Genomic DNA, 23,533 nt, shown 5'->3' with positions numbered 1-23,533 from the left:
CATCCTTGAGGGAATTGTGAAAAGAGACACTGAAATCATTTTCTGAAAGGCTTAAAACTTTCGCGGAACTCTAGCTGAGAAAGGAGCATGTGAAGGGTCTTAGTGTTCCGTAAAACGCAATAGAAACACGAGGTGATTATAATAAAGTTACTGGAATGCCAGTGATTGGGGCCGGGCAGGATGTTAAGTCCAGTTGCTGTGAGAGGTCGCCTGCTTGGGCCTTGGGGAGACCGTGTTCCAATGGTCCGGCTCTGGTGCCCGCGGGCCTTGACGGTGGGACGCCCGTAAAGTCCGGGGAGGATGCTGGCAGGTCCACCTCTCAGCATCCTGGCTTCACCTCGGAGGCTCCGATCTCCTGCGCCGTGGCCTCGGGGAGTTCGCAAGGCTGCAGTCTCTCATCAGGCACCGCGGTAAGAACTACAACTCCCAGTTTGCCGAGCGGCTCCTCGGGGCGGGAGCTCGCTGGCCAATCCCGGAGGAGGAGTGAGTGAGGCCGGCAGGTGGCTGGCTTTTGGGGTCCCGCGCCCGGGGTGCAGCGGGGGCATCGCGGAGCTGCGTGCGGAGGGTGCCAAGAATATTTTTGGTAAGGAGTTGGGGAGATGGTGTAGGTGACTATATTTTCTAAAGCAATAAACTCTGTATAAATGTAAGATGATATTGTTATGATTATTATTTTGAGGATGTTATTACTTGACTTTCTTTTGCTGTCCTGAGGTGACAACTGGGCCTTTGAGTCATTGTACAAATCACTGGTATTTAATGATACGAGTGTTTCTCTTTTCTAGGAAGAATGGAAGAATATGCGTCCTGCTTAGAGGTAGCTTTGTAGGGATATGGTGCCTGAGAATTATGGGAACATAGCCTCTTGGTAAGAATTCATTTCCCTCTCTAATTAGGAACTGTAAGAGTTTTTTCTTTTTTTTTTTTAAAGATTTTATTTATTTATTTATTTATTTGAGAGAGAGAGAGAGAGAGAGAGAGTGAGCAAGAGAGAGCACAAGCCAGGGGGAGAGGCAGAGGGAGAAGCAGAGGGAGAAGCAGGGAGCCCCATGAGGAGCTGGATTCCAGGACCGACCTGAGGGGAAGGCAGACGCTTAACCGACTGAGCCACCCAGGCGCTCAGGAACTGTAAGAGTTCTTATGAGTAGAATTCCATGAGACTGGGCTTATCGGTCCTTTGGAGCCGTGGAAAGTGATATGAGAGACACAGTGTGACCCTGTGTCTGCCAGGAGAGTTTTGGTATCTTACAGTACTTGTAATTCGCCTTTCCTCTGCAGGCCTTACTAGAAAGGCAGAGAGAAAACCATCATCTAATAGGCAAATTATTTTTCACTCATCTGTTATCAATACCCATCATTTTTCTTGAGCTGCCCTGCCATTATTAAAGTCATTTGTGCCCAGGAGCAGATGATTTATATCATACTTGCTTTTCATAGCAAGAATAGGCTAATGCTAGAATATTGCTTAAATTAGACTGAGGTCTTTTAAAAATTGGCTGCAGCCACTTATTTAAATTGGCAAATGGTTTCCTTTTATAAGAGAATTATAAACAGTACCTTGATTGATGAATTGGCTAATGATCCTTCCTGCCTGAGACATCCATCAGCTAAACTGTGTAAGAATAAATGCAAAGGGGGCGCCTGGGTGGCTCAGTTGGTTAAGCGACTGCCTTCAGCTCAGGTCATGATCCCAGGGTCCTGGGATCGAGCCCGCATCGGGCTCCCTGCTCGGCCGGAAGCCTGCTTCTCCCTCTCCCACTCCCCCTGCTTGTGTTCCCTCTCTCGCTGTCTCTCTCTCTCTCTCTCTGTAAATTAAATAAATAAATAAAATCTTTTAAAAAAAAAAAAAGAATAAATGCAAAGACACACCAAATGTGCTTCTAAATAAAATCTTTTGGTGCTGGGAAGGCCAGTGCAGAGATCTCACTCAGAGGTCTGGGAGTTTCTTTAAGTGACTTCTTTGAAGGGCTTGCTTTGGGTAGCCTCGTTGCCTCTCTTTAATTGGGACAATTTCAGGGTGGAAATTAATTTAGTTTGAAAGTTTGTTTTAAGACTCTTTTCCTCACATTATCTTTTCTTTTAGTTTAATTAGTTTGATTCAATTTGGCTTTGTTTTTTTTAAGATTTTATTATTTATTTATTTGAGAGAGAGAGCGAGCGAGAGGGAGAGCATGAGAGGTGGCAGGGGGTGGAGGGCAGAGGGAAAAAGAGAAGCAGGCTCCCTGCTGAGCTTGATCCCAGGACCCTGAGATCATTACCTGAGCTGAAGGCAGATGCTTAATCCACTGAGCCACACGCTCCCCTTGACTTGAGCATTCTTGAGAGGTACTAATGAATATACTTTGCTTGTATCTGGGTAGGCAAGCATTTGGGATTGCTCCAAAAACATGGTTTTATTATTTTTATTTTAAAATTTTTATTTATTTGAAAGATTTTATTTTTAAGTGATCTTCACACCCAATGTGGGGCTTGAACTCACGACCCCAAGATCAAGAGTTGCATGCTCTACTGATTGAGCCAGCCAATCAGTAGACCAGACTTGGTTTAAATGGTTTAAATGAGTTCCAGTTTGGTTTATTCGTTTTTGCTTTGTTTTATTTTGCTTTTCTATTTAATCCTGTGGAGACCCTGGGGCTTCCTTAGGTTGGGTCAAGAACAACTTGTTTTGTTTTGTTTTTTTCTCACAGATCTAAAGGATACTTCTCCAAATGATATCCATCCATCTCTCCATTCACCCAACAAACATTTATTGAACACCCACTGTTCAACAGATTACAGGTTACTGTGCTAACGGAACTGCAGCTAAGTTCTTTATAGATGTTACAGGAACATACTTCTCAAATTTGGTGCATTTGAAACTTCAAAGATACGCAGCCATGTGCCATGATGCACCTTCCTGGGCAGAAAATATTTAGTTAAGAAAAACAGATTTATTAAGGTAGATTTCAAACTGCACAAAATCCTGAGATAAAATAAAGATTTTTATGAGTGTTTTGTTGTTTATAGCGGGGTGCCTTCATCTTTTTCTCCAGACTCCATCTCTTTGCAGGAGTACACGGACATGGACATTTTACAGGCATTTCAGTGGAAAACTTTGAGAAGCACTGAGTAGTGAGGTGGGGTTGTGGAGGTGCGGGGGGAGAGACAGAGAGGAAGAAAGTGGGAGAGTGAGAGAGAGGGTTGATTTTTCAGATAATCTTGTCTAACTTCTTACCCCCTTTGAACGTCACATTAACAGGCCTTCAGAACCTCAAACCTAATGCTACTCTTTGGTTGGAACAAGAGGAAAAGTTCATGGCCCTTGGATTCCCAGGTTCCCCGGAAGAGGAGATGCCAAAGAAGACACACAGGTGAGGGCCAGTCAGGGTAATTCTAGTCAAGGAGCGAAGCCTCAAGACTTTAACTCAGCTTATACACATTCAAATGGAAACTAACAGTAATTATATAACTTCTAGTTCTGTGATCCAGGGATCTTAGGCTACTTCTATAAAGTGTGATGAATTTAGTTTTAAGGTTTTTGTTTTGTTTTTGTATCTTTTTTTTTTTTTTTTAATTTTATCCACCCATCTGACAGTGAGAGAGCACAAGCGGGGGGGCAGCAGAGGGAGAGGGAGAAGCAGGCTCCCCACTGAGCAGGGAGCCCGATGTGGGGCTCCATCCCAGGACCCTGGGATCATGACCTGAGCCAAAGGCAGCTGCCCAACCAACTGAGCCACCCAGGCGCCCCTTGTTTTTTTATCTTTTGATTGCTGTGCTGTCCTTACCTTATACCAGTGGACTGTAAGATAAGCAAATGATTTTCTTTTCTTTTTTTTAAATTTTATTATGTTATGTTAGTCACCATACAATACATCATTGGTTTTTGATGTGGTGATCCACGATCCATTGTTTTCGTATAACACCCAGTGCTCCATGCAGTACGTGCCCTCCTTAATACCCATCACCGGGCTAACCAATCCCCCCTCCCCCCTCCCCTCTAACACCCTGTTTGTCTCTCAGAGTCCGTAGTCTCTCATGGTTCATCTCTCCCTCCAATTCCCCCCCCCTCATTTTTCCCTTCCTTCTCCTAATGTCCTCCATGCTATTCCTTATGTTCCACAAATAAGTGAAACCATATGATAATTGACTTTCTCTGCTTGACTTATTTCACTTAGCATAATCTCCTCCAGTCCCATCCATGTTGATGTAAAAGTTGGGTATTCATCCTTTCTGATGGCTGAGTAATATTCCATTGTATATATGGACCACATCTTCTTTATCCATTCATCAGTTGAAAGGCATCTCGGCTCTTTCCACACTTTGGCTATTGCGGACATTGCTGCTATGAACATTGGGGTGCATATGGCCCTTCTTTTCACTACATCTGTGTCTTTGGGGTAAACACCCAGTAGTGCAATTGCTGGGTCATAGGGTAGCTCTATTTTTAAATTTTTGAGGAACCTCCACACTGTTTTCCAAAGTGGCTGTACCAACTTACATTCCCACCAACAGTGTAAGAGGGTTCCCCTTTCTCCACAACCTCTCCAACATTTGTTGTTTCTTTCCCTGTCCATTTTTGCCATTCTAACTGGTGTAAGGTGGTATCTCAATGTGGTTTTGATTTGGATTTCCCTGATGGCTAATGATGATGAACATTTTTTCATGTCTGTTAGCCATTTGTATGTCTTCTTCAGAGAAGTGTCTTTTCATATCTTCTGCCCACTTTTTGACTTGATTATTTGTTTTTTGGGTGTTGAGTTTGAGAAGTCCTTTATAGATCTTGGATACCAGTCCTTTATCTATAGTGTCATTTGCAAATATCTTCTCCCATTCTGTGGGTTGCCTCTTTGTTTTGTTGACTGTTTCCTTTGCTGTGCAGAAGCTTTTTATCTTGATGAAGTCCCAAAAGTTCATTTTTGCTTTTGTTTCACTAGCTCTTGGAGTTGTGTTTTGAAAGAATTTGCTGTGGGTGATGTCAAAGAGGTTACTGCCTATGTTCTCCTCTAGGATTTTGATGGATTCCTGTCTCACATTGAGGTCTTTCATCCACTTTGAGTTTATCTTTGTGAATGGTGTTAGAGAATGGTCGAATTTCATTCTTCTGCATGTGGCTGTCCAATTTTCCCAGCACCATTTATTGAAGAGACTGTCTTTTTTCCATTGCATGTTTTTTCCTGCTTTGTCAAAAATTATTTGACCACAGAGTTGAGGGTCCATATCTGGGCTCTCTATTCTGTTCCATTGGTCTATATGTCTGTTTTTGTGCCAGTACCATGCTGTCTTGGTGATCACAGCTTTGTAATATAGCTTGAAATCGGGCAACATGATGCCCCCAGCTTTGTTTTTCTTTTTCAACATTTCCTTGGCGATTCGGGGTCTTTTCTGATTCCATACAAATTTTAGGATTGTTTGTTCCAGCACTTTGAAAAATGTTATTGGAATTTTGATCGGGATGGCATTGAAGGTATAGATTGCTCTGGGTAGCATAGACATTTTAACAATGTTTATTCTTCCGATCCATGAGCATGGAATATCTTTCCATCTTTTTGTGTCTTCTTCAATTTCTTTCATGAGTGTTCTGTAGTTCCTAGAGTATAGATCCTTTACCTCTTTGGTTAGGTTTATTCCGAGGTATCTTATGGTTTTTGGTGCTATTGTAAATGGAATCATTTCTCTAATTTCTCTTTCTACAGTTGCGTTGTTAGTGTATAAGAAAGCAACTGATTTCTGTGCATTGATTTTGTATCCTGCCACATTACTGAATTGCTGTATGAGTTCTAGTAATTTGGGAGTGGAGTCTTTTGGGTTTTCCACATAAAGTATCATGTCATCTGCGAAAAGAGAGTTTGACTTCTTCTTTGCCAATTTGAATACCTTTTATTTCTTTTTGTTGTCTGATTGCTGTTGCTAGGACTTCTACTACTATGTTGAACAATAGTGGCGAGAGTGGGCATCCTTGACGTGTTCCTGATCTTAAGGGAAAGGCTCTCAGCTTTTCCCCATTGAGGATGATATTCACTGTGGGTTTTTCATAGATGGATTTTATGAACTTGAGGAATGTTCCCTCTATCCCTATACTCTGAAGAGTTTTAATCAGGAAAGGATGTTGTATTTTGTCAAATGCTTTTTCTGCATCAATTGAGAGGACCATATGGTTCTTCTCCCTCCTCTTATTAATGTGTTCTATCACATTGATTGATTTGCAAATGTTGAACCACCCTTGCATCCCGGGGATAAATCCCACTTGGTCGTGGTGGATGAGCCTTTTAATGTATTGTTGGATCCTATTAGCTAGGATTTTGTTGAGGATTTTGGAATCCATATTCATCAGGGATATCGGTCTGAAATTCTCCTTTTTGATGGGTCTTTGCCTGGTTTGGGGATTAAGGTAATGCTGGCCTCATAGAATGAGTCTGGAAGCTTTCCTTCTGTTTCTATTTTTTGAAACAGCTTCAGTAGAAGAGGTACTATTTCTTCTTTGAATGTTTGGTAGAATTCCCCAGGGAATCCATCAGGCCCTGGACTCTTGTTTTTTGGGAGGTTTTTGATCACTGCTTCAATCTCGTTAGTGGTTTTTGGCCTATGCAGGTTGCCAATTTCTTCCTGTTTCAGTCTTGGCAGCTTATAGGTTTCCAGGAAGGCTTCCATTTCATCCAGATTGCTCAGTTTATTGGCATATAGTTGTTGATAATAATTTCTAATAATTGTTTCTATTTCCTTGGTGTTAGTCGTGATCTCTCCCCTTTCATTCATAATTTTATTAATTTGGGTCCTTTCTCTTTTCTTTTGGATAAATCTGGCCAGTGGTTTATCGATCTTATTAATTCTTTCGAAGAACCAACTTCTAGTTTCATTGATCTGATCTACTGTGTTTCTGGTTTCTAATTCATTGATTTCTGCTCTAATTTTAATTATTTCTCTTCTAATGCGTCGCTTAGGCATCCTTTGTTGCTTTTTCTCTAGTTCTTTAAGGTGTAGAGTTAGTTGGTGAATTCGGGATTTTTCTATTTTTTTGAGTGAGGCTTGGATGGCTATGTATTTCCCCCTTAGGACCGCCTTTGCAGTATCCCATAGGTTTTGGACCGCTGTGTTTTCGTTCTCATTGATTTCCATGAATTGTTTAAGTTCTTCTTTGATTTCCTGGTTGACCCAAACATTCTTGAGCAGAGTGGTCTTTAGCTTCCAAGTGTTTGAATTTCTGCCAAATTTTTTCTTGTGATTGAGTTCCAGTTTTAGAGCATTGTGGTCTGAGAATATGCAGGGAATAATCTCAATCTTTTGGTATGAGTTGAGACCTGATTTGTGACCCAGTATGTGGTCTATTCTGGAGAAAGTTCCATGTGCGCTCGAGAAGAATGAGTATTCTGTTGTTTTAGGGTGGAATGTTCTGTAAATATCTATGAGGTCCATCTGGTCCAGCGTATCATTCAAAGCTCTTGTTTCCTTGTTGATTTTCTGCTTAGATGATCTGTCCATTGCTGAGAGTGGAGTATTGAGCTCTCTCCTACAATTAATGTATTGTTATCAATATGACTCTTTATTTTGGTTGACAGTTGGCTTATGTAGATGGCTGCTCCCATGTTGGGGGCATAGATATTTACAATTGTTAGATCTTCTTGTTGGATAGACCCTTTAAGAATGATATAGTGTCCTTCTGTGTCTCTAATTACAGACTTTAGTTTAAAATCTAATTTGTCTGATATAAGAATTGCTACCCCAGCTTTCTTTTGAGGTCCGCTGGCATAGAAGATGGATCTCCATCCCTTCACTTTCAGTCTGGATGTACCTTTAGGTTCAAAATGAGTCTCTTGTAGGCAGCATATGGATGGGTCCTGTCTTTTTATCCAATCTGCAACCCTGTGCCGTTTTATGGGAGCATTTAGGCCATTCACGTTGAGAGTGATTATTGAAAGATATGAATTAATTGTCATCATGTTGCCTGTGAAGACATTGTTTTTATAGATTGTCCCTGTAAATTTCTGTTGTATATCACTCTTGGGGTCTTTCTCCTTTTATAGAACCCCCTTAATATTTCTTGCAGGGCCGGCTTAGTGGTCACTTATTCTTTCAGTTTCTGCGGGTCGTGGAAGCTCTGCATTTCTACATCCATTCTAAATGACAGCCTTGCCGGATAAAGTATTCTTGGCTGTATGTTCTTCTCATTTAGTACCCTGAATATGTCTTGCCAGGCCTTTCTGGCTTGCCAGGTCTCTGTGGATAGGTCTGACGTTATTCTGATGTTCCTCCCTCTGTACGTAAGGAATCTCTTCCCCCTAACTGCCCTTAAGATGGTTTCCTTGGTTCTAAGATTTGCAAGTTTTACTATTACATGCCGGGGTGTTGGCCTGTTTTCCTTGATCTTGGGAGGGGTCCTCTCTGCCTCTAGGACGTGAATGTTTGTTTCATTCCCCAGATTATGGAAGTTCTCAGCTAAGATTTGCTCAAATACATCTTCTAGCCCTCTCTCTCTCTCCACTCCCTCTGGGATTCCAATTATTCTGACATTGGAACGCTTCATGGTATCACTTATTTCTCTGATTCTATTTTCATGGATTCTGAGTTGTTTTTCCCTGGCCTCCTCTTTTCCCTTTTTATCTATTATATCGTCTTCCAGGTCGCTTATTTGTTCTTCTGCCTCACTTACCCTAGCTGTTAGATTATCTAGATTGGTTTGGATCTCATTGATAGCATTTTTAAGTTCTGCCAATTCACCTTTCATTTCTGCCCGTAGAGACTCTATGTTGCCATTAATTGATTTCTCCATTCTAGCCATTGTCTTCACAATTGCTAGCCTGGATTCCATCTCCGACATCTTGGTTATATCTGCATCCATTTGTAAATCTGCAGCATAAGTCATAATCTCTGAGTCTTTTTTATTTTGGGGGTTCCTCCTCCTAGTCATTCTGTTGATGGGTGTTTGAGGGAATGTATAGAGTCCAAATTATTGACCAGAACCCAAGCAAGATGCACCTGTTTTCTTGGGACCTTAGGGTTGCTGGCCTCTTGTTTTCCCAGCCTGTCTTCTGCGGGAGGGGCCTGCCCCCCTGTTACTCAGGCAACCCTCTTCGGGCGGAGTTGCCCTGCCCCCTGTGGCGGGGGATGGGCTCAGTGGGAATCAGTCTTTGGGGCTTTTGTTCCCTGGTGGCTTTCCGCGTCTCTTTCACGAGTCAGAGCAGAAGAGACCGTTTCCAACCCTCTGCCTCAGAGCAGGGACACCACAGTCTGTTCTTCAGTGAGCTCTCCAGGCCACACCGTCTCCGTTTCTGTCCGTGCTGCTATAAACTGCAGCGGCCTGGGTTGTGCACCCCTCCGCAGCGCCCCCAGTCCTGCTTCCAGGTCCGGGCACGTCTCTGCCCTTTGTGCTTCTAAAACCGCCAGCCACTCCCAGTTTGCCCGTGCGACCCCGCTGCTCCAGTTCCCGTCCCGGGGACTGCTCTAAAGTCCTTTCCCTGCCGCTACCGGTCTGCGGGTCTGTGCCCGTCTGCAGCGTGCGAGGTTGTCGCTCACCGGTGGTGCAGGATCCCCATGGCCAGGTACCCTCCTGCTGCCGTTTATCCTCCGATAATTGCCCGCGGAATCACGGCTCCCCGCTTCGTACCTCAAAACCAACCGCCTGCGATATTCTGTTTGTAGAGATCCAGATCTTCTTACATCTCAGGCTGGTTTCGTGGGTGCTCAGAGTGGTCTGGTAGATATCCAGCTCAATTCCGGGGACCAGTTGAAATAAGGTCCCCTACTCCTGGGCCATCTTTCCCCCCTCAGCAAATGATTTTCTATTTGAATGATATGCAAAATGCTTTTTTTTCCCCTTCGAACTTTATAAGGAAACTTGGCTACAGACAAAGAAGATTGGACCCCAGCCCTGACTTCAAGTCCTTGGCCTCACTTCTGATAATCCATAGTATGAAGTATCTGCTCTGTGTTTGGGATATCTCTAGCCCCCTGTCCCCCAGTCAGCTCCAGAAGTTGACTTTCTCTGGCTCCTGAAGTTTCTGTAAGAGGCAGTTAGGGAAACTCGTTGAGTGAGACTGGATGTGTTTGTTGCAGTAATAAAAAATGTTTATGTAGACAGTGTGATTTCAGATTTTTTTTTTTGGCTGCTTAGAGGGGTAAGCAAGTTTGATAACCTTTGGCGTATTCAGTTGACTAAAGTTTGGAGGGATCTGTGTTATTCCATCTGTTTTTTTTAAGTTCTTGGCAGTCTGCGTATCTAAAAATTTCCCTTCCTTATGGTCTTGATTTAGAGAGCAAATATGACTGAGAAAATGTGTTTAATAATAATTTCAGTTTTTGCTTGGTTTTTACATAGCAGTGCATCACATCCTGTTGTAGGTGCTGGGCATATAAGGTGAGAAAAGCAACATGGCACCTGCTTTCATAGAGCTTAGAGTTTTCTGGGGGAAGATAGACATTAATTGAAGATTTACATCAGAAAAAAAGTCCTAATATCTAAGGGAGAGTATTCCATCCAAGACTAAGTAGTGGTCATTTGAATTGCTTCACATGATCTTTTGTCTCAGCTTATCCCTGATCCTTGGGTCTCGCCCCAGAGCTCTGGGAAAGCTATATACAATCAGTGGTAACTCTTGTCTTTCTGCAGATGTGGGAATCCCTTTTTCAAAAGCTCCATTGTTCTCCAGGCTGGAACAATGAGAGGGAGAACGCTGAGTCTCGAGAGAAGTGACCTCCTTGAGGAAAATGCACCCAGGTAAGCATTTGGAGAACAAGCAGCGGGGAGAATGAACTAACATTTCTGATTTGTAAGATGTAGTAAGTTAGGGCAGTGTTGCCGGTGGTCTTCTGTATGGATATTCAAATTAATTAAAACCTCGCAACAAGCCTTGGAGTTTTCTAATTATGATTTGCACCATGTAACATGACTTAGGAGACTGGTGTAAATATTTGCTTCTTGGATATTTTAGAGCAAAATTTTGATGAACTGGGAGCTCTGAAGCAGAGTGCTACTTAAAAGCATGGCTCTGGGGCCAGACTCCTGGTTTTGAACCTTAGCGCCACTGATAAATTCTGTGATCCCAGGCAAGTTACTTAAATTCTCCGTGCTTTAGTTCATTTAAAGAATGAAGATAACAGTGGTGCCTATGCTGTAGGGTTATTGTAAGAATGAAATATGTTACTCATTTTACAGACTCTTTTTGGATGCACATTTTTCCATGTTTTAGACCTTTGAAAATGGAATATTTCTTTTTTTTAATTTTATTTTTTTTAAGATTTTATTTATTTATTTGAGAGAGAGAGAGAGAGAGAATGAGCGGTGGGGAAGGACAGAGGGAGAGAGAGAGGGAGAAGCAGACTCCCCACTGAGCATGGAGCCCGATGCAGGGCTCAATTCCAGGACCAGGAGATTATGACCTGAGCCGAAGGCAGATGCTTAAATGACTGAGCCACCCAGGCACCCCAAAAATGGAATATTTCTTAAAGTTGATGGCAAACAGCTTACAACCTTAGTTGGCTAGGTGGCAGTAGGGATAAAATCATTACCTGTGTGTTTGCAAATATCAAAAACTTAAACATCAAACCTTGCATAATGGGAGTCAGGGGGTTGGAAGACGGTCTTGGAGGTAATCGTGGGGGGCCATTTTAACTCCCAGGAAGGAAATGGTTGAGAAGAGGGGTGGGGAAGATAGTAAATGAAATGTACTCAGCAGTGTTCCTGAAGGGGGAGCCTCAGCAAGCCAGCACCAAATGGCTTTTACTTCATAAAAGACATGCTGTATCCTAATGCTCATAATTGTATAGAAGGCAATACATTGTAAATTGTCTGTAAATATGTAAATTGACAACTCTGAGACAAAATGTATTTCGGAAGAGTCCGACTGAATATAAAGAAGTTTTAGGACTACCTTTACATATTTATTTCACTTATTCACTTCACCAACTTATTTCCTTTTGATGTAGGCACATCAGTAACATATACTAAAAACCTAAGAAAGCTCTTTCAATACTTATTCAATAAAAATTCAATGTGATAAGAAAGCATTGTATTATAGTTTAAATGGCAAAGTTTTTTCTCTCTTAGCGGTGCATAAAATAATGATGCATCTTAAAATTGAAGATGTCTTAGATTTGATGAAATGCAGCAATATAAATAGAGCACTTAGAAAAGCATTGGTGCATAGTAAATACTACATAAATGAGCTATCATTGTTACTGCATTTTATTTTATTTTGGTTTTATTTAAATTCAAGTTAGTTACCATATAGTGTATTATTACTTACAGGGTAGAATTTACTGATTCATCAGTTGCATATAACACCCAGTGCTCATCACATCAAGTGCCCTCCTTAATGCCCATCACCCACTTATCCCATCCCCCCACCCACCTCTCCTGTTTCTGGAGGGCAGGGAAGAGAGCTCCTATTTTTGGAGGGGGTCAGCTAAGTACAGATACGCCTACTATAAAGCCACATACCGACAAATCTCACACTGTATAAAATCAGGCACCGAAAATAACAATTTATGTGGGAAAAATTATGTGTGGACTAGTGCAACGTATACATAATAACAACACCCTTTTATGCAAGTCACAGGAGAGCTAGTTTGTGTTACAGGAACATGCTTTGGAGTGGAACAGACTGAACTTTACATTTTCTCCTAGTAACCTTGCCAAGTAGGTGCTATTCATATTTTATAGATAAGAAAATGAGTTTAGGATCAGAAACTTCCTTTGGGTCATATGGTTGTAAGTGGTGATGATGATAGGAATCAAATCTAGGTCTTCCTAGCTCCAGAGCCCATACTTTTCATGCTTACATCCCAAACCCACTTTGGCCAGATTCCCCCATTCCTCACTTCGTTTTTCCCACGAGAATAATGGTGCCGTTTGCTGGATGAACTCTTAGCCATGTCTGCTTCTGCCTAGGTTTTAGAATGTGGCAAGCAAGTGGAAACAAAATACAGTTGATTTTTCCTCTAAGTATTTTCTAAAGTTGCTTGGTAAGGTTGGCTCTCAAATTTCTGTCTATAGTTAGCAACTGGATTTCCTGAGATTGTAAGATCAGCATCTGTCTCTGGGCAAAAAAGTGCCATGAGACCTACTATAATTCAGAGTGTTAGTGTTTTGAAAGAGCTTTCAAAACCTGACTGTAATTTTTAGATAAGCTGTCGCCAGATGGCAGCAAAATGCCTTGAGCATAAGATCTGAACTATGTAACATGTCTGATTGTTTGTTGCCATTCATTTACAGAATATTCCACTCATTTACAGAAACAGCCGAGTCTAAACAAAATTATCTTATACTATATGTAAATGTTATTTTTGGAGCAAACTTTTCAAATAAATGATAATGATTTATGTATTGAGGGCACTCATAGTGATTTATGTATTGAGGGAAGACTATATGGCAAGCATTTTGCTAAATACTGTATTTACACTTATTGTTTTATTTTATAATTACAATATCATAATCTCCATTTTACTGATGTGCATTCTGAGTCTTTGGTTTTATATATTATTTTTATATCAGGCCATCTCACTAAATCCTCAGTTTCAAGTCTCATCCTGAATTTTTTTCTATTAATTCTAATAGCTTTCCTAGTGATTGTCCTGCCTCAGATTTTTCTGGCTATTTAGATTATCTGCAAATAATCTGCAAGTAAGAGAGAGTTTTGCCTCTTATTTTCTAATATTTATACCTCTTGTTTCTTGTTCTTGACTTAGTGCATTGGCTAGAACATCCAGAAAAATACTAGATAAAAGCAGTGATAATAGATATCCTCCAAGAATGACATTTGCTATAGTTTTTTTGTAAATGGTCGGCTTACTTATATTTCTAGATGGCTAAGGTTTTTTTAAAAAAATATTTTATTTATTTATTTGACAGAGAAAGACACAGCAAGAGGGAACACCAGCAGGGAGAGTGCGAGAGGGAGAAGCAGACTCCCCACTGAGCAGGGAGCCCGATGCGGGGCTTAATCCCAGGACCCTGGGATCATGACCTGAGCTGAAGGCAGACACTTAAAGACTGAGCCACCCAGGCGCCCCCAGGTTTTCTATTTTATTCCATTAGTCTATTTGCCTGTTTCGGTGCCAATCCCACACAGTCTTAATTACTGTAGCTTTAGATGGAGTCATAATATCCCAAGATGAGCAAGTTGGTTCATCTTGTTCCTTTTCTTCAAGGATGTGTTGTTGGCTATTCCGGGCCCCTTGTAATTCCACATACGTTTTAGCATCAGCTTGTCAAATTACTTTACATGCACATGCACACACTTTTGGAATTTGGATTTGGAGTCCATTAACTATAAATTAATTGGGGAGAAGTGCTATCTTCACAAAACTAAGTATTTCAATCTATGAACATTTACATATCCCTCCATTTCTTTAGGTCTTTTAAAATTTCTCTCAAAAATGTCTTAACTCTTTTCTGTGTGAGGGTATTACACATTTTTTGTCAGATTTATCCATAGATATTTGAAATCCAATTGTAAATTATATCTTTAAAAAAGTCCATCTTAAAACTTTTGCTGGCATAGAAATATAATTCATTTTTGTATATAGACCTGTTTTCAGTGACTTTGCTAATGCTAATAATTTTTAGACTTTTATTTCCTCTTGGATTTTGTAGACAATGATATAATATCAACATAGTAATATTATCTGTGAATGCTAACAGTTTTGTTTCCTACTTACCAATTCTTATACTTTTTGAACTTATCTTATTGCACTACCTAAGACAACTTGAAGAATGTGAAGAGAAGTGATAATTGTGGGCATCTTTGTCTTATCCCTGATTTTGGGGGGATTATATCTAATATTTCTCCATGAAGTTTGATGTTTGCTGTAGTTTTTTAGGGGATACCCTTTGGCTTGAGGAAGTTTCCTTTAAACCTTATTTGCTAAGAGATTTTTTTTTTTTTGTATACATGGGAAATGGATTGCTAATATATCAATGTTCTTTACATCTCTGTTCATAAGTGAGATTGATCCATAGCTTTTCTTTCTTCAACTTTCTCTTTCTGGCTTTGGTAGCAAAGTAGAATGTCCATCTGAAATGAATTTGAGAGCGTTCCCTTTAAAAATTTTTTTTGAATACTTTGTATAAAGTTAGGATCATATGTCACTTGAGCACTTGGCAGAAGTTAGCTTTACATTTTTCAGGACCTTTTTTTGAAAGAAACATAAGTTACTATAAACTATTCATTCTATGTATTTAAAGGTTATAGATAAATGTAGCTTTAAAAAAATTCTCCTCATTTGGATTTGGTAAATTATATTCTTTTTTTTTAAGATTTTATTTTTAAGTAATCTCAGCATCCAATGTAGGGCTCAAACTCACAACCCTGAGATCAAGAGTTGCACACTCGGGACGCCTGGGTGGCTCAGTTGGTTAAGCGACTGCCTTCGGCTCGGGTCATGATCCTGGAGTCCCGGGATCGAGTCCCACATCGGGCTCCCTGCTCGGCAGGGAGTCTGCTTCTCCCTCTGACCCTCTCATGCTCTCTCTGTCTCATTCTCTCTCTCAAATAAATAAATAAAATGTTTAAAAAAAAAAAAAAAGAGTTGCACACTCTACCAACTGAGCCAGACAGGTGCCCCTTGGTAAAATGCATTCTTTCTTTCTTTCTTTTTTCTTTCTTTCTTTCTCTCTCTCTCTTCCTTCCTTCCTTCCTTCCTTTTTTAAAAGATTTTTTTTATTTATTTGAGAGAGAGAGAGCAAGAGGCAGAGGGAGAGGGAGAAGTAGACTCCCTGCTGAGCAGGGAGCCTGATACAGGGCTTGATCCCAGGACCCCAAGATCATGACCTGAGCTGGAGGCAGGTGCTTAACTGACTGAACCACTTGGGTGCCCCAGTAAATTATATTCTTATGAAATTGCCCATTTCATCCAAATTATATTTTTAAATAAACTTGTTCTTTTGATCAATTATCCATTTTAAAATTTATTGGTATTATTCATAGTATTCTCTTATGATTAAGAAAAACTTCTATTGTATCTATAGTTTTTACCCTTTTTAAAGTTCTATTATTATTTTTCCTCTTCACTGTGATACAGTTTACATAGCACTGGAATTATCTGTTTCCTGAAGGTTTATTAAAATTATGTGAAAACATCAGGGTTTGGTGCTCTTTGAGGGAGGGTTGGCCTTTTTGCATCTTTATTTTCATTATTGTGGTTGTTCTGTTTACACTTTCCTGTCTCTCCTAAGGCCAGTTTTGTTAATTTTCACTTTCTGAGAAAATAATCTATTCAAGTATCAAATTTACTTGTGTATTGCTGGGAAAAGTAGTCTAGGTATGATTCTTTTAGTTACTCCCTACTAGTGATACCCCATTTTCATTTTTTATGTTATGCATTTCTGCTTCCTCCTATTTTTCTTGAATAGGTTAGCTAATAACTTATATTTGTTATTTTAAAAATCTTTGTAATTAATATATTTATTAATTAGATACGTATTAATATCTTTATTAAATCCTTCCTTCTGTTTTCCTTATGTTTATTCTCTTGGTTGTTTTTCCTAATGTTTTAAGTTGGATGCCATCTTATGGTCACAAAATGGATGCTGGAGCCCTAGCCATCTCATCTGAGTTGTAGACAAGAAGAAGGGAAAGAGCAAGGGACAAAAGGGGAGCCCTTTCCCTCAGAGTCATCTCCCTTTAAGGAGCTTTTCTAGATGCTTTATCCCATAACTTGGTTTATATTTCATTGGCCATGCTTATCTTCAAAAGAGGCTGGGAATGTGGGGTTTTAGCTGGGCACATTGCCGTTAAACAGTACAGGGTTCTGGGGTGCCTGGCTGGCTCAGTAGTGAAGCGTGTGACTCTTGATCTCAAGGTTGTAGTTTTGAGCCCTACATTAGGTGTAGAAGTTACTTAAAAATAAAATCTTTAAACGTTGCAGGGATCTATTACTAATGAAGAGGGGGATAATAGATATGGGTAGGTAATCTGTCACAGAGTTTTAAATGTTTGAAGTTCAATTAACTCTATTAAGTCTTTATCTTGGTATGGACTGTACAGTGTTACTTCTTTTACAGAGACACAGTATATTTTTTCTCAAAGCACTTTCCTCTTGACTTATAGGTTATTTTTGTCCAGGAATTTGGTTCTACCTTAGAACTTTTAACACTAAGAGGGGCGCCTGAGTGGCTCAGTCAGTTAAGCGTCCAATTCTTGAATTTGGCTCAGGTCATGATCTCACGGTCGTGAGACTGAGCCCAGCATGGAGCCTGATTAAGATTCTCTCTCTTCCTCTTCCTCTAGCCTCCCCCTACCCCCCAGCCAAAAAAATTAAAAAAAAAACTTTTAACACTAAAAATTGGTCATAGTCATTATTGTCTTAACAGTGTTGGTGTTTCTTTAAATTTACCACATGCTTACAATATTATTTGCTCACTATTCCTTTTCTCCATGCAGATGTTCACTTTGGACTCATTTTATTCTTCCTGAGGTATACCCTTCAGAAGATCCTTCAGCGAGGTTCTGTTCATTGGAAAGCCTGTCTGGTTTTTGTTTTGTAGAAATGTCTATTTTTTAAAAATTTTTATGAGATTTTATCTATCTATCTATCTAGAGCATGAATGGGGGAAGGGCAGAGGGAGAGAGAGAATCTCAAGCAGACTGCACAGAGCATGAGCCTGTCACGAGGCTCGATCCCACCACACTGAGGTGGAGGCCTGAGCCAAAATCAAGAGTCAGATGCCCAACCGACTGAGCCACCCAGGTGCCCCAGAAATGTCTTTATTTCATCCTTACTATTGAAAGATAGTTTTGCTGGGTCTAGAACTCTAGGCTGACTGTTACTTTCTCTAAGCACTTTGCAGGCAATACTCCAGTGTATTGTGGTCTTATTGTTGCTATTGAGAATTCAGCTATCAATTTAATTGACAGTCCCTTGTGGGTGATCTTTCTTTTCTGGATGCTTTTAACATCTTTGTGTTTTTGTGTTCAGCAGTTTGACCATGATGTGTCCAGGAGTGCACTTCTTTTTACTTAGCCAGCTTGGGAATTTGCAAGACTTCCTTTGTCTCTTGTTTTAGCTGTTTCATCAATTCTGGAAATTTTTCAGTTATTATTTCTTCAACTATTGCCTTTTTCCCCTTCTGGTCTTTTCCTGCTATATACCAAATTAGTTTTATACTGGATATTCTCCCTCTATCCTATGTGGCTGTTAAATTCTTTTTCATGGTTTTCATCTTTTAGCTTTTTCCTCCAGTTTGCTGGTTATCTTTCCAAATGAGTCTAGCCTCCTATTAAATCTATTCCTTGTCTTTCTAATTGCATTTATGGTTTTCACCTCTGAAGTTCTCTTTAGTTATTTTTAAAATCAGATCAACAAATTTTTTTTTTTAAAGATTTTATTTATTTATTCATGAGAGAGAGAGAGGCAGAGGGAGAAGCAGGCTCCCCGTTGAGCAGGGAGCCCGATGTGGGACTCGATCCCAGGACCCTGGGATCATGACCTGAGCCGAAGGCAGACGCTTAACCATCTGAGCCACCCAGGCACCCAAGATCAACAAATTTTTTATATTCTCTTTCCCTTGATTATGTTTTTAATTACTCTGGGCTTTTCAGTTTTCTTATTTTAAAAATAGGGGCTGGGCTCCATGTTCTTTAAGGACACTTTCAGTCCATAAACACTCCCTGTCTTCCTCTTGGGGTGGAGTGTGGAATGCTGATGGTGATGCGCTATTAGGTCAGAGCTCTTCTGTTGAATTACCCTTCTCTTTTGGATAGCTTAGGATGCCAAGTTTGGTCTAGAAGTCCTACTCTGGTGCCACCACCCATTAGGGACTCAGAATTTCCATTGCACTGGCTAAGCCTGAAAAGCTTGAGTCCCAGCTACTTGCTATGTGCAGAACAGCCTTGGGGGCAATGGCTGACTCTCACATCCCCACTTCCATGTCCCTGGGGTACCAAGATGGGACCATTTCTAATGAAAGCAATTTCCCAATCTTCCCAGGTACACAGATGAACGTGCTTCCTAAAGTCAATTTGGGCCTCCTTGCGGTATCACCAGAGAGTTTGTTTCCTTCTTCTCTAGTCTTAGAGAGATGGGCAGGGGCCAGCCTCTTGTATTGAATAGAAACCCTTCAGACAGCCAGAGGCTCAAGGAAGAAGCAGCATTCTGATTCTTTTGAGTTAAATGGTTTTAAAGACAATACTAGGTCTGGCTCTGGTTTGTACTGGTTCACTTTTTATTACAGGGGATCTGGGAGATCTTTTGATTTAATTTACCTGTTAAACTAAAACTTTAAATTTATGTGGACATTCAGGGCACCATAAAGAAATGTCTGTTTATGCAACTTACAAAAAAATAACTTTTCTTTTTTTTTAAACAGTTTTTTTGAGATGTAATCCACATACCATACATTTCACCCATTTAAAGTATATAATTCAATGGTTTTTAGTATAGTCATCTATTCAACCTCACCATAGTCAGTTTTCATTTTCATTACCTCAAGAAACCCTGTACCTTTCAGCTATCAATTCCCTCCTCCCCTCCCCCCCAATCAAGCAACCACTGATTTGCTTTCCATCTCATAAATTTCCCTCTTCTGGACATTACATATACATGGAATCATAATATGTGGTCTTTTGTTACTGGCTTCTTTCACTTAGCATAATGTTTTAGTGGTTCGTCCATGTTCTAGTATGTCAGTATTTTATTCTTTTTGTATGGCCAAATAATATTCCATTATATAACTGCTACACATTTATCCATTTGTCAGTTGATGGACGTTTGGGAGGTTTTACCTTTTGGCTATTTATTTTTTTAATTTTATTTATTTATTTATTTATTTTAAGATTTTATTTATTTATTTGACAGAGAGAGACATAGCGAGAGAGGGAACACAAGCAGGGGGAGTGGGAGAGGGAGAAGCAGGCTCCCCGCAGAGCAGGGAGCCCGATGTGGGACTCGATCCCAGGACCCTGGGATCATGACCTGAGCCGAAGGCAGTCGCTTAACCAACTGAGCCACCCAGGTGCCCTATTTTTTTAATTTTTAATTTTTTTTTTTTTGAGTGAGAGAGAGATCCAACATGAGTCGGGGGGAAGGCAGGGGAGAGAGAGAATCCTAAGGAGGCTCCACACTGGGCTTGATTTCACAACCCTGAGATCATGACCTGAGTCGAAATCAAGAGTCAGATGCCCAACCGACTGAGCCACCCAGGCCCCACTACCTTTTGGCTACTATGAATGATGCTGCTATAAACATTCAAATACAAGTTTTTATGTACATGTATATTTTCATTTCTTACCTAGGAATAGAATCTCAAGTTATATGGAGACTATGTTTGGTCATTTGAGGAATTTCTAGAAAAACAACTTTTCTAGTTCTTAATTCCTTTGTTTGTAAAGTGGAGATGATAATGGTGTCTATTTCATAGAGGGTTGTTTTTTGCTTTTGTTTTTGTGGGGATTCAGTTAGAAAATGAATATGTGGTTCTAGCTCAGTACCTGCAAATGGAGACTGAGTAATGAAGGCTATTCTTATTATCATCTGGTCTGGACTCTTCCACTTGCATGCTGGGTCCATCTCACTCTTGGGGCCTGAATTCCTTGTCTGTCAAGCAGGAAGACTAATATTCAGTGATGAATACAGAATGACTTGGAAAAGGAAGGTGTAGAGGGGCTGAGTTGTTGCTCCTGGCAAGGTCCACTTCCTCTTCCTTCTCCACCCCTCCTGCTTCACCCTTTTTCCTGGTGCTGATTAGTGGGTTCTTGGTATCCAAGGGGCCCAGCTCCAAGTTCCAGCCCTGCTTCATCTGGAGCTCTGGAATCTGATCCCTGATGTCTTTACAGATTCTAAGAAGATGCCTGGGGGCAGGAAAATGTCATGCCCAGGGACTCCAAGTAAGGGTTTCTTCAAGATGCTCCATGCTCCCAAGTGAACTTCAGCTTGGAATGATCAGAAGTTAGACCTCCAAATGGATTGTGTGGGTGGTGCATTTTGGGAAGGTATGGGGCATGCTTTCACCTCTCAATAGTTATTGGAGTCATTCTTAACTGCTGTTTCTGTTAAGGCTTATTTTACATATACTGTTATATGTGCTCACACTTCTATGAGTATTCTCAGATTTTGATATATAAGATAAAAAAAGCTGCTTACTGAAATTTGTAGCAGAGATCTGTAGAGAGGCTGTTGGTTTTATGAACTGTAACACCACTCTTTTTTCCCTTTTCAAGAAAGCTTGTAGGAAAGGAAATAAGGGAGTGTCACATTCTAGGGATAGTGTGTCACCCAGAGAGGAGGTCCATTCTGCCCATCTTGGCCTTCATGGAGCTCCTGCCACCTTGCCTTCCTCAGCATCTGTTGGTCTGGATTTTGTCCCATCTCCTTCAGGCCAGTCATTCCTCTCTCCAACTAGATCAGCAGCATTGTGTTGTGGAAGGAGCTAGATTTCTGAGTCAGGTAGCCCTGGGTGCAAATCCTCTCCGCAGCAGTCGCTGTCAAACCTTCAGCAAGTCCCTCAGCCCTGCTAAACCTCAGTGTCCTCATCTTTAAATGGGAATAACTCCTCTCTCAGAGCATTAGAGTACAAGGACTTACCACATATGTTTTGTACACAGGCTCTCCAGGTGCCTTTCGTACATAATCTCTAATCCCTTCACCCATGATGTGGTGGGTGCTATCCTTGTTGTCCAGCTGAGGCTTAGAGTGTTCAGTGGCTAATGTCGTAACGGCGGTCTGTGCCCTGTCATCCCTTTGGGCCTTACCTTGACTTCTGCTTATGGCTGCCAGCATCAGCACCTCTTTCCTATGCCTGGGGAAGCCAACACCATAAGGTTTGATGGAAGGCAGTGCTTCACCTCCCACCTCGGAAGCCAGAGTGTTTTTGGTTGCTTGCTTTTCCTGACCTCCCACACGGGGAGTGAACACTAGACTCAGCCAATTGGATGCTCCCATCTGGGACTTTGGGGAAAATGACACCAAGAAGCAGTGGATAGTTGAGAACTCATTCTGACAGCAGCAGGAGCATCCTGTGGCTGGTCTTGGTGGTGGATGCTGTGCTCCATGGCCAAAGTTCCAGCAATCAGGTTGCTCCAATGGCAGGAGCTTGGAGCTTGGCTGTGACTCAGGCCACCTGGGCTCCTTTGGCATCTGCCTACTCTCCTTCTTGTCAACTTTGTGAGATTCTTGATACTCTTCCTCAAGTTCCTCCTCAACTTAAGTCACTCAGACTAGGTTTCTGTTGTTTGTAATCAAGAACTCTGCGTAGCAGCTATGTGTCCCCAATGACAGTCCTCTGGTATTTCTGAACCTTTTCATTTTCTGCCTAATACTCCCATCCGAACGCTGGAAGTCATTTGCCTCTGCTTTGTGCCAGTCTCAGTCTGTCAGTATTGGCTAGAAATGCCAGGGGGCACTCACCTGGCCCTGGTGAGCTTCCCGCAGACATCTTCCCTTTCCAAACCAATGTTGTGACTGGATTGACCCTTGTAGTTCTTATGATTATAAGGCACCTTTCAGTAACAACCATCAGGAAACTTTGAATAAATAAAGATTTATTATTTACAAGACCTGGAAGTTACACCGCACACCTGAGGCTACACAGGAAAGTTGCAGGTAAAGGGAACACATGGGCCTGGGGTTCTGTTTTTACTGGGGTAGAGGGTGGGGGACCTAGGGTTTTATAGACATGCTCTTTTTTTTGGTGAATTTAAAACATAAGAGCAGGAATTTAAAGCTCAGGAAGATAAAAGAAAAGTGGCCCAAATGGTCAGTTATCAAACTCAACCAAGATCTCTAAAACAAAGGAGGTGGTCTGGTTCTTTATCTAGCATGGCTGTCTGCAGCATCCTTTAGCCCAACCCTGGGGTCTGGAGGTGTTGCTGTTAGCAGTGTACATCTGTTGTTTTTATCTGCCCCAAATACTCTTCTTAAGAGATGGTCCTTTCTCCCCTTCCACTGGTGGCTGGGGCTGCCAGTCACAAGACCTGCTTTCTATTCCAAGGGGTGGGCGCCTGATCCATCAGGTGGACGGGGAGTGTGACAATATTAAAAAAAATGCCTTGGGAGAGAAGAGTTCTTTCTTTCCCCTTGGATGACAACCTATGAAGATATAACCTTGGAGTTGCTTCTGACTGTGTTCCTTGCCAGAAGAAGGAAGGAAGCTGTATTAGTTTCCTAGGGCTGCTATAACAAATCACTGCACAATTAGATGGCTTAAACCAGCAAAAATTTATTTTCTCGCAGTACTCAAAGAAGTTCAAAATCAAGGTGTCATCAGGGTTGGTTCCTTCTGGGGGTTCTGAGGAAGAATCTGTTCCATGCCTCTCTCCTGGCTTTTGGAGGTATCTGGCAGTCGTTTGCATTCCTTGGTTTGTAGATGCATCACTCCCACCTGCCTCCATCCTCACGTGGCCGTCTTCCTTCTGTGTATGTCTCTGTCCAAATTTCGCTCTTCTTATCAGGATACTGGTCATTGGATTAGGGTCCACCCTACTGCAGTATGACCTCATCTTAACTTGATTAAATCTGCTAAGACCCTATTTCCAAATAAGGTCACATTCATAGGTTTGGGGGTGGATATGAATTTTGGGGGACACTATTTAACTCAATACAGAAGCTAAGTTAGCTAAGGGTCAAGAGG

General features: G+C 41.1%; 1 long non-coding RNA gene across 3 annotated transcripts; it reads left to right on the top strand.

The window, feature by feature from the left end:
- The first annotated feature begins 433 nt into the window (after nucleotides 1-433).
- LOC116648881 lies at nucleotides 434-22,518 on the top strand. Of its 3 annotated transcripts, XR_004302578.1 has the most exons (6): nucleotides 434-583; nucleotides 786-868; nucleotides 2,688-2,778; nucleotides 3,239-3,350; nucleotides 10,580-10,687; nucleotides 13,820-13,856. It is a non-coding gene; the product is annotated as an uncharacterized LOC116648881 (long non-coding RNA). The 3 variants fall into 3 exon arrangements; XR_004302584.1 differs by lacking the exons at nucleotides 2,688-2,778; nucleotides 13,820-13,856 and adding an exon at nucleotides 20,742-22,518 and having other exon boundaries at nucleotides 444-583; XR_004302575.1 differs by lacking the exon at nucleotides 2,688-2,778 and having other exon boundaries at nucleotides 445-583.
- The last annotated feature ends 1,015 nt before the right edge of the window (nucleotides 22,519-23,533 follow it).

This window comes from Phoca vitulina, unplaced genomic scaffold, assembly GCF_004348235.1.
Source record: "Phoca vitulina isolate PV1807 unplaced genomic scaffold, GSC_HSeal_1.0 scaffold2, whole genome shotgun sequence".
Lineage (NCBI taxonomy): Eukaryota > Metazoa > Chordata > Mammalia > Carnivora > Phocidae > Phoca > Phoca vitulina.
The sequence above is the reverse complement of the archived record's forward strand: the minus strand, read 5'-3'. Positions and strand labels throughout refer to the sequence as shown.